General features: G+C 50.0%; 1 long non-coding RNA gene and 1 pseudogene across 1 annotated transcript; both read left to right on the top strand.

Moving 5' to 3' along the window:
- The first annotated feature begins 2,585 nt into the window (after positions 1-2,585).
- On the top strand, positions 2,586-6,066 carry LOC120709668 (annotated as a pseudogene).
- A 4,346-nt stretch (positions 6,067-10,412) lies between these two features.
- Positions 10,413-11,916, top strand: LOC120710496. Its single transcript, XR_005689909.1, has 2 exons — positions 10,413-10,548; positions 11,596-11,916. It is a non-coding gene; the product is annotated as an uncharacterized LOC120710496 (long non-coding RNA).
- The last annotated feature ends 2,417 nt before the right edge of the window (positions 11,917-14,333 follow it).

Raw genomic sequence — 14,333 nt, forward strand, 5'->3', positions numbered from 1 at the left:
AGCCAATCGCCACTGATTGGCCATGCGAGTGTTTCGTTGTAAGTAACGTGTATTATCGTTGGAGGTAGCTTTTTTCTACTCAATTTCTACCTCTGATCCGATTCCGTGTGGTAGTCAGCTGTTGGACGTGAGATACTCCCACTTCAGCATCATTGCCGACATCATCAATGAGATTCTTGAATCCAATGTCACCAGAATATGCTCCTAGCATTTTTTTCCTTAATTTATGTCAAGTAGCTATCCTAGAACCTTTGATTTGTGGCTAGCCGTACGTATGTTTACAGTCTTGATCAATTAATAGTTATATCTCCTTTAAATTCTTAATGATGTTGTCTCTTTGACTCGCCAAATATATTTGAATGAATATGAAATTACCATGTATGTTAGATACATGTAAATTACTCCACTTTATGTAATATGTATGAGTATCATTGCCGACATCATCAATGAGATTCTTGAAGCCAATGCCACTAGAATATACTCCAAGCATTCTTCCTTAATTAATTTATGTCAAGTAGCCATCCTAGAAGCTTTTGGGTTGTGGCAATCTTGGTCAATTAAAAGTTATATCACCTTTAAATTTTTGGTGGCGTCTCTTTGACTTGCCAAATATATGTGAATGAATATATATGAAATTACCATGTGTGTTAGATACCTTATTTTTTGAGGATGGGTATAACCCACTTTGTGTTTGGTTATAAAGGTAGGTTCATCCTAGCTTTTTTATTTGGTATGAGAAATTGCAAAAACAAAAATACCGAAAAGTATTTGCTTAGTTTATGCAGTCACTCATATGATCTAAGATCTAAAAGTACAATTAAATGCTGTTTCAATCATGAAACAAGCTGTTAAATATAGTACTAGCTGCGCTTGTGTACACGATACGGATACAGGCCAGATATGCCACGAGTGCTGACGCGAGTGACTGAATAACTGAAGGCGCCAAACGGAACGAAGAAACAGACAGGCACTGAGGCACAACTGCACAACCACCACATCCTTGCCAAGAAAAGAGAGCTGGCCTGGCGTCTGCCTGTGGACATTCCAAGGGAGGAAGGGCATAAGCGTAAGCAAGCAAGGGCAGAAACAGGCAGCCAATCAATTATTTTAATCCTACGCCACGCCACAACACGACTTGTCTGCTACTGCTCCTCTGCTTCTTCGCTTCTACTGCAGTCTGCAGTCCAGAACTAGGCTATAAAGTTTTTTATTTTTGAATCGAATTAACGAACCAGTCAGGAAAGCTGCCGATTATATTAAAAAGAGAAACAACACCTAAACTGGGCAGCACAACAAACACAACGACACCACCACCGGCCAAAACGACTATACAACTCCTCTCAAACTCAACTCAAACAACAACCGGTTGGAATGGGACATCAACACGGTTGCGCAACTCAACTCGACTCCATACAAAACCACCACTCCGCACCACCATCCAAGAAGAAACCGACAAGCGGCCCACCTCGCGAGCACCGTCGTCCCTGACGATGTCCCACGCCAACCAGCCGCTGCCATGCAGGACTGGCCGCCGCAGTCCGCTGCAAGCCAAGTAGCCACCACCACTCCTCCACCATGCCGCTGTCATCTTCAGGTCACGCACACACGATCGCCGATCTCCCAACTCCGGCCGTACGTTAGCAGAAGTCAGCAGAGGAGCCCACCGCACCCCACCGACAGAGCCACTACCAAGCAGGGCCCCTCGCCGAAGTACCGCTGCCGCACCACGCACCCCAAACATCCGAAACATCGCGCTGGATCCTGGAACTCCGAGACAACTCCTCACCCAGGTCGGATTGGGACATTGACCCAGGCCACAACTCAAGCGCGTGGGGGCCTTGCCACATCCACCGCCGCACACCACTCCTTGGACACCACCTTAAAGCGCACGGGGGCCTCGCCACTCCCGCCGTTGGAATCTCCAGGGATCCGGACTTGCTTCGCCATTGAGGGTGACATAGTACCACTAGGCCACTACAAAACCTCACCTTCGTCGTGCCACCGCTGAAATCTCCGCTGCACCACATGCGCGGACAGAAAGCCTCCAGAGACACGGCTCATCCCCACAGGCCAGGTCGGATTGGGACATCGACCCAGGCCCCAACTCCCTCTGTCCGGTCGGATTGGGTCGTCGACCAGAGCCTCTGCACATCCTGCCCGGTCGGATTGGGTCCTCGATGCGAGCCGCACCAACACAAGCAACGACCAAAAAATTTAAAAGAAAAGAGGAAAGTAAGATAGAACACCCTGTCGATGGCCGTCGCCGCCATCCGGATTTGCCTAGCGTCGCCTTCAAGAAGGTCGTGTCGCCGAAGTGCCGCCGACGCCAGCCCACAGTGGGTTGGGTTTTCACCCGCAACATCCGGAATGGATAGGCGGAGAGGTGCAAAAGGACGCCTCCAAGCAGGGAGCGGCGTCCACAGACATCGCCGTCCAAGCTTTCGCCATCACCTCGGACAAGCCCCGGAGAAACGGCAGTAGGCCAGAAAGCGACCGCCGACCGGCCGTAGAAGCCGCCGCACCCCAAGCCACGCGCAGCCGTGGAAGCCGCCGTAGCCGCGCCCCACCGGCCGCCCCGGCTGCGGATGCCGCTGCCACTGAGCCCCAAGCTCCCGCAGCCGCAGGGGCTGCTGCAGACGCCGCCGACACCGCTCCCAGGCCGCGACGGGCGCCGCCGCTGCCGCGCTCCGCCTGCACCCCGGCCGCAGCAGGCACCGCCGCCGCGCCCCGGCCGCCGCAGGCACCGTGGCCGCATTCAGACCGCCGCTGCCGCATGCCGCCGACGACGCCGCACCCCACCGCGTCGAGGCACTGGGAGAGTAGATCCGGCCGTCGAGGGCGCGGATCCGGCCGCCCGCGAGGTGGATCCAGCCGCAGGGCGCCGAGGGCAACCGCCGTCGCCATGGACGGGCCAACCACCGAGAGGGGGGAGGAGAGAAGGAGTAGGGTTGGGCCCCGCCGCCGCCTTCATCAAGGCCGCGCGGACTTCCGGCGGCCACTCGGGCGGCGGCAAGACGGTGGAGCGGGCCTGGGGAGTGGCGGCAGCGCTCGGGGTGAGGTTCCGCCCGAGCCGCCCCTAGGCGGAGCGATGCAGGGGACGCGGTTGTTTTTGCAATGCTGAGCTTCTAGATCAGACAGTGACAGGCCACTCCAGCGATGGCCGCCGCAGAGCTCCGGTCGGCGCTCCTCCTGCCGCGGCGCCCACGGCGAGTCATCATCAGCGCCGCGGCGACGCTCGCGCTCCTCCTGGTCGCCGGCCTCGGCCCTCTCCCCAGCGCCTGCTGCGTCACGATCAGGAGCAGGCACCGCCCCATCTCCTCGCCGCCGGACCCCGTGGAGCTCACCCTCCTGGCCGCCGCTCACGACAAGGGCGCCGGTACGCCGCCCAGCGCCGCCGTGCCACGCATCCTCTTTCTTCCGACCACCCCTCCACTGCTGCGTGCTAAGACGACGACGCGTCGCAGTGTGCCTGGACGGGAGTCCCCCGGGGTACCACCTGCAGACGGGCTCCGGTGCCGGGTCGCGCAGCTGGCTCATCCATCTCGAGGGCGGAGGCTGGTGCGACACCGTGCGCAGCTGCTCCAACCGCAGGACGACCTACCTCGGCTCATCCAAGTTCATGCAGAGACACATCAATTTCACGGGCACTCTTAGCAATGATCCGGCACTGAACCCTGGTACGGACCTGCACACATACAACTGTTTGCTGTTTTTCTTATAGGCTCTGTTTAGTTCCACCCCATAAATCCCGTAAATGCAAAAAAAACCGTCACATCAAATGTTTCGATACATGCATGAAGTACTAAATGAAGTCTATTTACAAAACTTTTTGCATAGATGGGCTGTAAATCGCGAGACGAATTTAATGAGCCTATTTAATCCATGATTTGCAACAGAGATGCTACAGTAAACATTCGCTAATTATTAATTAATCATGGATTAATTAGCATCATTAGATTCGTCTCGCGATTTACAACCCATCTGTGCAAAAAAATTTGTAAATAGACTTCATTTAGTACTTCAAATTAGTAAGATTCCAACGCAAAATTTTTTGCGCTGGAACTAAACAGGGCCATATATGATTTCTTATGCATGCATAGATACATATATATTTATATATAAATAAATGTGTATGTATGTGCGATTACCAGATTTCTACAGCTGGAACAGAGTGTTTGTTCGGTACTGCGACGGGGGTTCGTTTGCTGGGGACTCGCACCACGGTGATCAGGATGGAAACGGCACGCTCTTCTTCAGAGGCCGGCGCATATGGGAGGCGGTCCTTGACGAGCTCATGCAGAAAGGGCTCGCCCATTCCGAACAGGCCAGTCCTACTCCTACGTCGTCATCCTTGATGAACTCAACTCGACCGAGAACTAAAGTGATCCGCCGCCATCCACAGGCCTTGCTTACGGGTTGCTCTGCTGGTGGTCTGGCTACCCTGCTGCACTGCAATGACTTCCGCGCACGGTTTCCTCCGGAGATTTTGGTGAAGTGCCTTCCTGACGCCGGATTCTTTCCGAACGTGTAAGACCATCCATCCACTCTGCTACTAATTAAATTTGTTTGTTTACTCCTACTCATCTCTTGTACTGCATCTGCGTGCGTTCAGAAAGGATATCTCGGGGGCAAAGGTCCATGAGATCCGTGTACAGTGGAGTCGTTCACCTTCAGGTTAGCGTTCGTCATTGATATCAGTGCCACAAACATGACATGGATGGTTACTGAAGAAAAGAAGAGCTCCGTCAATGTGGGAATGTGCTAACTAAATCTAAATGATCTTCCGGTTGTTTTGTTTCCTTCTCCAGAATGTTACTGAAGTTTTGCCCAAGGACTGCCTCCTAGCAAACAAGGACCCGACAGAGATACGTTACCATATTACTCTGCAAATCGATCTGGTTGTTTTGTAAGTTCATTCAGTAGTGGTGTTGCTCAAATGCCATGCAGTGTTTCTTTCCTGCGGAGATCATCAAGAGCATCAAGACGCCCACGTTTATCCTGAACTCTGCCTATGACTCTTGGCAGGCATAGCACTTCCATTTCAACTTCATTTTCAGTTCCTACTTCAAAGGTGGAAAAGAGCTATCCGTGATTGCATCGTTTTGATCCGTGTGCAGGTACAGAATTTTGTTGCACCGGATAGATCATCTCCTGACGAGTCATGGCGCCGCTGCAGAGCTGACATTCGCAGCTGCAACTCCTCGCAGCAGTGGCGGAACCAGGACTGAGTCGAACCCCGGGCCGAGTTTTAAGTATAGACGTCCACAAACTCACAGTTCAAAAAATACATGAAAATATAAACTGAAAGATAGATAACATACAAAAAGCGCCATCGCAAAGTAATATATTTATTCTTCTTCATCAATTGATCCAAGTCCTTCTTCAACAATTGATTCAAGTCCAGAGGTAGAAGCTACTGCAAAATGAAAAAAAATTGGGCCGAACCCCGGGCCATGGCCCGGGTGGCCCGGGGTGTGCATCCGCCCCTGCCTCGCAGATACAAGTGCTCAATGGTTGGCATGCAATCTATCTGTTCTCTTTTGTTTTTTTTTCGCATTCCAACGCATCCGTTCCGACCTGCTCGTTTGTTCATAGGATTTAGGAAGGCGATGGTGGATGGCCTCAATGCTGCAGGGGACAACAAGAACTGCAGCTGGTTCATCGATTCATGCTTTAGCCACTGTCAGGCATGGTTCGATAACTCGCCATGGAACACACCAGTCGCCCCAAGGCTAGGAAACAAGGTGAGGACGAGTATCTGAAATTGAAGTGAATTTCAGGGTAAATATGATGCTCTCGTTCCGTTTGACACGTGTCTTGATTTTCTTGGAGCAGACACTGGTGGAGGCTGTTGGGGATTGGTACTTCGGTAGGAGCCCAAGCCAGGTAGTGAGAGAGATTGGCTGCGAGTATCCATGCAACCCCACATGCAACAGCCACCAGTTGCCAGCTCAATTTATGACAGAGTTGTACTATGGGAAAACAAAGCATGACCGTCCAGTAATGTAAAATCACCTGTTCAATCAAATTCTTGTATTGGAATGTTACTGTTACTAATTGGAGACTCCTTTTGAAACCTCCAGGTGAAGCTACATAGGATCCTAGGTGGACAGTCTAAAAAAATAGAGAAATTCTATAAATTCTCACAAAAATTAGAAACATTCGGCCATCCATTCGGCAATTCTAATCATAATAGCCATTGGATCTGTTATCTTTTTTATTAAATTACTCACATTTGCCATTATGAAAATAGGCTAAAGTAACTCCCTAAATATGTATATAAATTACCCGCATCTGCCATTATAAAAAATAATCTAAAGTAACCCCTAATCTTTATGTAAATTACCCACTTATACCATTGTAAAATAATATCAAATAACCCCCCAAATTATCATATATATTATCCAATGATAACATAATAAAAAGTTACAATGAACTCCAAATCAAATCAAAATTATGTTATTATAATAAAATCTTAAAGCATATCAATATAAAATTTTAAATTACTATTTCTATCATTATTAATATATTATTTATATAAACATACTAACCATAATGTGTTTGTCACCATATATTCATGTATAAGAGAAGAGATAAGAATACCAATTTTCATATTGTTCACATAACTCAAACGAAGTGTTCAATTAAACACATACCAAACATATATGAAGATGTGATGCGAAGTGAGAAAAAATTGTTAGTAACTAAACCTATCGAATCTATTACAATTACATAACTATAAATATGTATCTTTGCAGTACTGGATTAAAATATTTATTTGGTTAAAGAGTGTTATATAGATAATTATTGGATAGCCCATGTGAGAGCACAAGTTGATAAACTAGTACAAAATAAATGGAATGGACAAGCTCGGAGACATTAATACGTAGCACAGCATGCCTCAGTTTTCACGATGATGTGTCATGCCAGTCGCCCTGGGCACAAAAAAACCCAGAACCGAGGACCGAATCAAAAAAACCGAGAACCAGAGCCGAACCGAACCGAAACCGAGAATTTCGGTTCCTGGTTCTCAGGAACCGAAAATACTCGGTTCGGTTTCGGTTCCAAAACCGGTTAACCGAAGAACAGAGCACATCACACATTCAGCCCATAAACCTATTAGATGGCCAAGGCTCAAACAAAACCCTAGCTCCACTACCCACCAGCCCCACCACCGCCCCAACAGCCCCCATCCCCCCCACCCCACCCCCACGGCTGCCGCCTGCCTGGCGCCGCCGCGCAGGGCCCTCCCCGACCGCCACCGAGGCCCCTTCTCGGCCTCCGCCACGTCCCCCCTCCGTCCCGGGCCTCCTCCTCGCCGGCTCGCCCTCCCCGGCAACCGCCGCTGCCCGCCTGCCCCTCCTCGTCCTCGGCCTGCAGCCTCCGCCTCGCCCTCCCCGCCCGCCGCCGCAGCACCTCCCGGCCCCGGCCTTCGCCTCGTCCTCCCCGCCCGCCGCCGCGGCACCTTCCCGGGGTGCAGTCTCCGCTACGGCGGCGGTCTCCTCGGCAGCTGCAGGAGCCGCCTCTTCTTTCTTCTCCTCGACGGCTGCCGGAGCCTCTTCCTTCTTCTCGCCGGCTGGCGCTTCAGCAGCGGCGGCGACGACGACCGGATCCCGCCTTGCCCTCCCCGCCCGCCGCCGCGGCACCTCCCTGACCACCGCCGCGGCCCCTTCCTGGCCGCGGGCCCGCGGCCCCGCCCTCCCCAGCGGCCTCCAGCGGAGCATGCGGCCAGCCGGCGAGCGGGTCGCGACGGCGTTGCACCTTCCCTGCAGGCCAGGCGCACGACGGCCGGGCAGCCGTGGTCCTCGCCCATCGACAGTCCAGGCGGCGGTGGTGGCGCGCCCGTCCCCTGCAGGGAAGCCGCCGACGGCGAGCGGCGGTGCGCGTTCCTGGGTCCTCAACAAAGTTTGGTTCCATCGGTTTTAACCGAAACCGAACCGAACCCGAAATTTCTCGGTTCCTAGTCTTGAAAAGAACCGAACGGTTCCTGTTTTTGAGGAACCGAACTTCTTCAAGAACCGAAGAACCGAACCGATCGGTTCGGTTAGAACCGAATGCCCAGGCCTACATGCCAGTACACACAATTCGGTTTGCAGGGACGCAAACATTCGAGGGTACCATGGTTTGTAGCTGTACTAAAATTGATGTATTTGAATTCATTTCTTATATGAAAATTTGAATCCGATATAAAGATATACGCCGTGTTTAGTTGCAAAAATTTTAGGGTGTAAAACAATGTAGTACTTTCGTTTGTATTTGGTAATTATTGTCCCGTCATAGATTAATTAGGCTTATTAGATTCGTCTCGTGATTTACAAGCAAACTATACAATTAGTTTTTTATTTCGTGTAGATTTAATACCTCATGCATGTGTTGAAAAATTCGATGTGATGGAAAATCTTATAAAATTTTGGAATTTTGGATGCAACTAAAGGCCATAGATAGATATCCGACAAGGTGACTACTCTACACGCGACCATATTTTTATCCATCCGTGCGCACAACCGCACAGATGGCCGGAGGCTGCGAGCACGCAGACACGCTTCCACTCATCACATGGTGGGGGCCTACTTTGCTTTCCCTCTTTGTCTTCCTTGCTCCTCCCCTTCACCCCTAATCTTGCGTCTATTTTTCCCCTCCCTTCCACGATCTTTGGTTTCAAATCCATGGCTAGACGCGAGAGAGGAGTGTTGATAAGGTCTCCTCCCCAGCTCCTCATCTTCCTCTTCCTCCCTTCCCTCCCCCCTCTCCCCCTCTCCCTCTCTCCCTCCCCATCTCTCTATCGAGGTGTAGTCGCGACACGAGGGGCCATGGCGGCGCTGCACCGAACCGCGGTGGCGGCGTGAGGTCCCGCGGTGGTGCTGCACGGAGCCGCGACAACGATGGTGTGCGGGCGGAACAACGACGGTGGGGGTGCGGAGCCGCGGCGGCGGCGGCGTGAGGGCATGCAGGAAGGTAGTGGCGGCGTGTGGGCTTGCGGTAGCGACGGCGGGACACGGAGCCGTGGCTAGGGCGGGTACTTGAAGAAGGCATTCGGGTGGCGCGAGTTGAGTGAGAGAGAGGTCGGCGAGGATGGAGGCACTGCATGGCGCCATGGCGTCCCGCTCCATCTCCGTGGCCGGCATCTCTGTGCCCCGCGCGGCAAGCACCAGCAGCTTCCGGGCAACCGATTCGCTACCTATTTCACGTCGCAGCCTGAGGATATGACAGATACGAACAACACGAATGATCACTGCAAGGAGGAACCTAGAACTGGAAGTCACGGAAATAGTTTTTTCGAGATGTTAGGATAGAGGCGTCTGATAATTAGTCCTGTATTGGACATCTTATTTCAAGTATTACCGAACGCGACGGTCATCTGACGCTCCGACCAGGCCCACCACTCTGACCTTTTATTCTCATCCATACATTCACTCCAACCAGACCCACTACTCGGATCATTTATTCTTACCCACACATTTCACTCCTACGGACAGTACATCAATATACTGCTCTACTCACCTAGTCATAGCATCCACATTTTTGTCTTCTACGTCACCTCTATAACCACGACGCCGGCTTCAGGCTGTCCGCACTCCTCGCGCTCGGTTTTCATATCTAAATGTAATATTCTGTCCTGCTTATAAAAATTATCTACTCTATACTACTTTCTACAACCCATATCATACTCTATATCACATACTCTATACCAACTACCCTATATTTTATTCAACCATCTCCAACTACCATATCCTTTCTTCTCCTCTCCTCTTTCTTTTTTTCTTTTTTCTCTTATTTCCCTTTCTTCCCCTTTTTCTTTTTTTCTTATTCCCTTTTTTATTTCTTTCTTTTTTCTCTTTCTCCCTTTTTCTCTTTTTTTCTTTTCCCCGGCTCTCTCTTCCTCTCATTTTCTCCGCCGGGCGCCGGCTCTCTCTTCCTCTCCTCATTTTCTCCTTCTCTCTCTCTCGGATGGCCTCCAGCGCCGGCCCGGCCTCCAAGCTCCTCCCCCTCTCTCCAGTTCCATGGCTGCGACGGTCTGCTCCGCGCTGGTGGTTGGGCATGGTGCGCGGACGGACCCTGCGTGCCCGGCTCCCGTGCCATGTCCGCACTGTGGCGGATTATGAGCCTCCAGCCCTCCGCTGAATGTAGCGGATCGGTGGGCCTACGCTATGTTAGCGTAGGGGTTAGTGTACGCCGGTATGGTAGTTTTTTGGGTATCCCCATCCTAGAGGATGAGGTAGCGAAAGGCTTCCAGTCAGTGGCGAATCCAGCTAACACAATTAGAGGGGGCTCATCTCCCTTGTCATCTTCTTCCTCCCCCCTCTATTCCCTTTAATCTCCCCTTCTTCTTCATTATTTCTTCCTAAAAATTAAGAGGGGGCTTAGAGGGGGATCCATTGATTTTGAAGAGGTAGGGGGGCTTGATCCCCCCTAGCCCCCCTGGTATCCGCCCCTGCTTCCAGTAGCCTCACATCGTGTTCCTCCATCACGCTCAGATTTCTCAAGAGAGCGTGGGGTGCGAGTTGGGCTGAGCAGTTTCGAGGCATGTCTAAGGGGCCTAGCTAAGAGGTGGTGGGCCTCATGCATATTAAAGAGGAAGTACTCGCTAAAGGTTGCTTCATAATTAAAGATGGAACCAACACGAGGTTCTGGGACGATACTTGGGTCGGTGATAAGCCCCTCAAACATAGCTACCCGAGCTTATATAATATAGCACGGGATCGTCATGTAACGGTTTCCAAAGTTATGTCCTCTAGACCTCTTAACATTTTCTTTAGGAGGTCTTTAGTGGATAATAACTTAATGGAGTGGCTTAACCTAGTAGCCCAGGTCTCCAATGTTGTCTTGGTGGATGGTAAGGACTATTTTAAATGGCTTTTAACAAAATCTGGACTTTTCTCAGTCCGGTCTATGTATCTTGATGCTATAGATACAAATCCACCTTTTCAACATAGGAGGATCTGGAAATGGAAAATACCTCTAAAAATTAAAATCTTTCTCTGGTTTCTGCAAAGGGGTGTCATTCTGACAAAAGACAACCTTGCTAGGAAAAACTGGAAAGGGAGTGAGAAATGCTTGTGTTGTAACATGAATGAAACAATACAACACCTCTTTTTTGACTGTCCTTTTGCGAAAATGATTTGGAGGATTATTTTCAATGCTACTAACCTGAACCAACCAAGATCTATTGACCACATGTTCGGTACTTGGCTTAATAATCAACACACAAAAATTAAGCCGTTGATTTGAGTTGGTTTGGCTGCCTTATGCTGGGCTATCTGGAGATGCCGGAATGACATAATTTTTAAAAGAATGAACTCTAACTCTATTATGCAGGTTATTTTCAGGGGAGCTTATTGGCTACGCTTTTGGGCCCAGTTGCAGCGTGATGAGCAGGCCAAGGACATCCTCGTTGTGATGAGCAAGAAATTAGAGATGATTGCTTTAGAAATTACCAATAGAGGGTGGAAGTATTTTTTACGTTTGCTTTAGATCCCTTATCTATGATAAAGACTATCGGCTTGCTGTTTATTTTTTCGAACTCTGTATTAATTGGCTGTGTACATCTTTGGATGTAGAGGCCGGATTTTATTATCCATTATCTTAAAAAAAGAGGTGGTGGGCCGGCGATGAACGAATTAGGCAAGGTCATATTGCCGAGGTCCGCAGCTTCTCGCTGACCCTCGTGATGAGGACGGCAGTTACGTCCTCCGTCCAACTCAGGTAGCATAGTGCGGGTGCTGTTGATTAGCGCGGAGCTTGGACAGGCGGTGACATCGACATCATTGGTGGAGGAAGTCGCCGAGAAGCATGTTTCTTCGGTTGTATAAATTTGTTGTAATAGCTCTCCTTACTTATGGCACTAGGTCGCAAAGATATTTTGATGGATCATTCATTTGTGTAAACTAATTCTTTCAATTTGTTTCGTTTGGCCTTTTTCTTCTATCTCAAGACCTCTTTGTTCCGTTGGAATAGGTTATGCTTGAGATGTTGCAGTAGTTGTTTTTGAATGTTACAGAACTTTAATTCAAGATCAATGATTTTACATGTTGCTAAAACAAATCTGGATGTTCCAATAGACTATTTCTTTTGCTGGGCCAAGACGCCAAGTATACATGTGCAAGTACCGATGCAAGGAACCACCCTCGAAGCAGTGGAACGTCTCAAGGCTGAGCTAAGAACGCCAATCTTCATGAGTTTGATTATACTCCTCTCCTGGGGGATTTGGACGGTAAAAATAACTTGATCTTCCAAGGAGTGCCCCCAACAATTCATGCCTGCAAACTCACTTTTAAGAAGGAACTCGAACTGCTTCAACACCGAGTCAAGCCGAAACATAAACAATTTCTAGATGAATGGTTGAGAAACTTTGTGCAGAACTCCTCTTTTAAGTTTATTTATATATAATCGGTAGGGGCTAACCCCTCTCCTCTTCCCTAAAAAAAACTCTTTCTTTTGTGATGGTGCGATAGTAAAATCAAGATGTTGCGTGTTGGGGGTTGGACCTTCAGATAGACTCCCGGAGGTCGATCCACCCTCGGAGACGCTCCCTAACCCGTTTGCAGGGCTCTAACGAAGGAAGGCAAGCACACCCGAAGGGCGACTGTCGCTTGCGAGATCGCCCCACACCAGAGAGCCCACCTTCGGATGCGAAAGTGACAGTTGGTCACTCGGAAACACAGGCTTGGAGATCAGGACCTTCGGGATCAAGGGGATCGCCTTCGGGAACGAAGGTGACGACTGATCGCTCGAAGACGAAACCTTCATGACCATGACCTCCGAAGGACCCCCGAAGCCCGAAGGTTATCTATTGCCGAGGATAAGCCAGGCGAAGGACTCCGGGACCTTCGTTTTGAAACAGGCATGCGTGTAAAACGTGAATACGTGAGAAGGTCGGATTTGTGCACCTTTCATCTTGTAATTTTACCCCGAAACCGGCTGTAAGTGAGCTGTACATGAGTTGGAGAGGGGCAATTTAGGGATATCTGGCCGAGGGCTAGGGGTATAAATAGCCCCTCCTTTCTACTGTGTAAAGGGTTGAATTTTTTGGTTATTATTGGAGAATTAAGTGCCTACTTTTATTGTCATTTTCATACTATTCATGCTCCCTGTTTGGGCATCTAAGAAGCTAAGATCCCAACAGCGGCGCCCACCGTTCTAGCTCGAAAAACAACCTTCGATGGCCCCACCGAAGAGGAAAGCCCCCGCCGGCACCACTAGCAACTCCACTCAGCCTGGCCTTGTCCTCGACGGCTCTCCACCGCAGCACGAAGAAGCCAACCCACGAATTGAAGACATCACCACCGAAGTTGTTCTTCATGGAGATCCGGTTGAAGACACCGAAAACACCGAAGCTCATCAAACCCAATCCGCGGAGCTCACAGAAGCAGCACTCAAGCTCAAGGCCCTTGAAATGAAGAAAAGAAACATCGAAGCTCAGCTCGCCACCAAAAAGAGGGCACTGGACCAGGCAAACAAGCTAGCCAAGACCATGCGCAAACTAGCAGAAATGGAGGCAGAAGTTGAGAATTTGTAGAGGGCATACCAAGAAATGCCCGAAGGTTCTGCCCAATAAGAAAACCGCGTCATCCACCAAACAACCTTCGCTCACAATGAAGACCGAAGGCCACCACCGGTCAACCTCCCATTTGACCCGACCTCGCCACATTCAGTCGCTCTGCAACAAACTTCATGGCCGCTCGGCTACAAGCCCACACAGCTCCCTAAGTACAATGCTACAACTGATCCAACCCAGTTCCTCATGGCCTACGAAGCAACCATTGCTTCGGCCGGAGGTGACGACTCAACCATGGCCAAGTCCTTCGTCATGGCTTGTGAAGGTTCTGTGGCCAACTGGTACTCATACCTTCCCCAACGATCAATCAATAACTGATCCCAGCTGAAAGGAAGGCTCCTACAGGACTTCCAGGGATTCAGAAGGCTAAATATCAACACTGTGAAAGACTTCAAGTGCCCACATCACGACCGCGAGCCTCTCTAAGACTATTTCCGGAGGTTTGTTCAGAAGAAGGCTCAAATCCCAAACTTCCCAGAGAAAGATGCGATCGAGAAATGCATCGAAGGTCTCCTACCTGGCCAGCTTGCTTCTCATCTCACAAGAGAGCCCCCGAGGACCCTGGAGGAGCTCTATACAGAATCAGAGAAGTACGCGAAGTCAGATGCCGACCATCGCAGAAGGGTAGAGCAAAGAAGAATTATGCGTCAGGCAGAAAAATACAATCAGCAAATATGGCAGCAAGAGAAGCAGCCAGCTCAGCAACTCATTTTACATGTGGAACCCTCACAAGATGATGAGGAACAGTTAACCTTTGATCCCTTCATGATAACACCAG

The sequence above is a fragment of the Panicum virgatum genome, chromosome 5K (assembly GCF_016808335.1).
Source record: "Panicum virgatum strain AP13 chromosome 5K, P.virgatum_v5, whole genome shotgun sequence".
Classification (NCBI taxonomy): Eukaryota; Viridiplantae; Streptophyta; class Magnoliopsida; order Poales; family Poaceae; genus Panicum; species Panicum virgatum.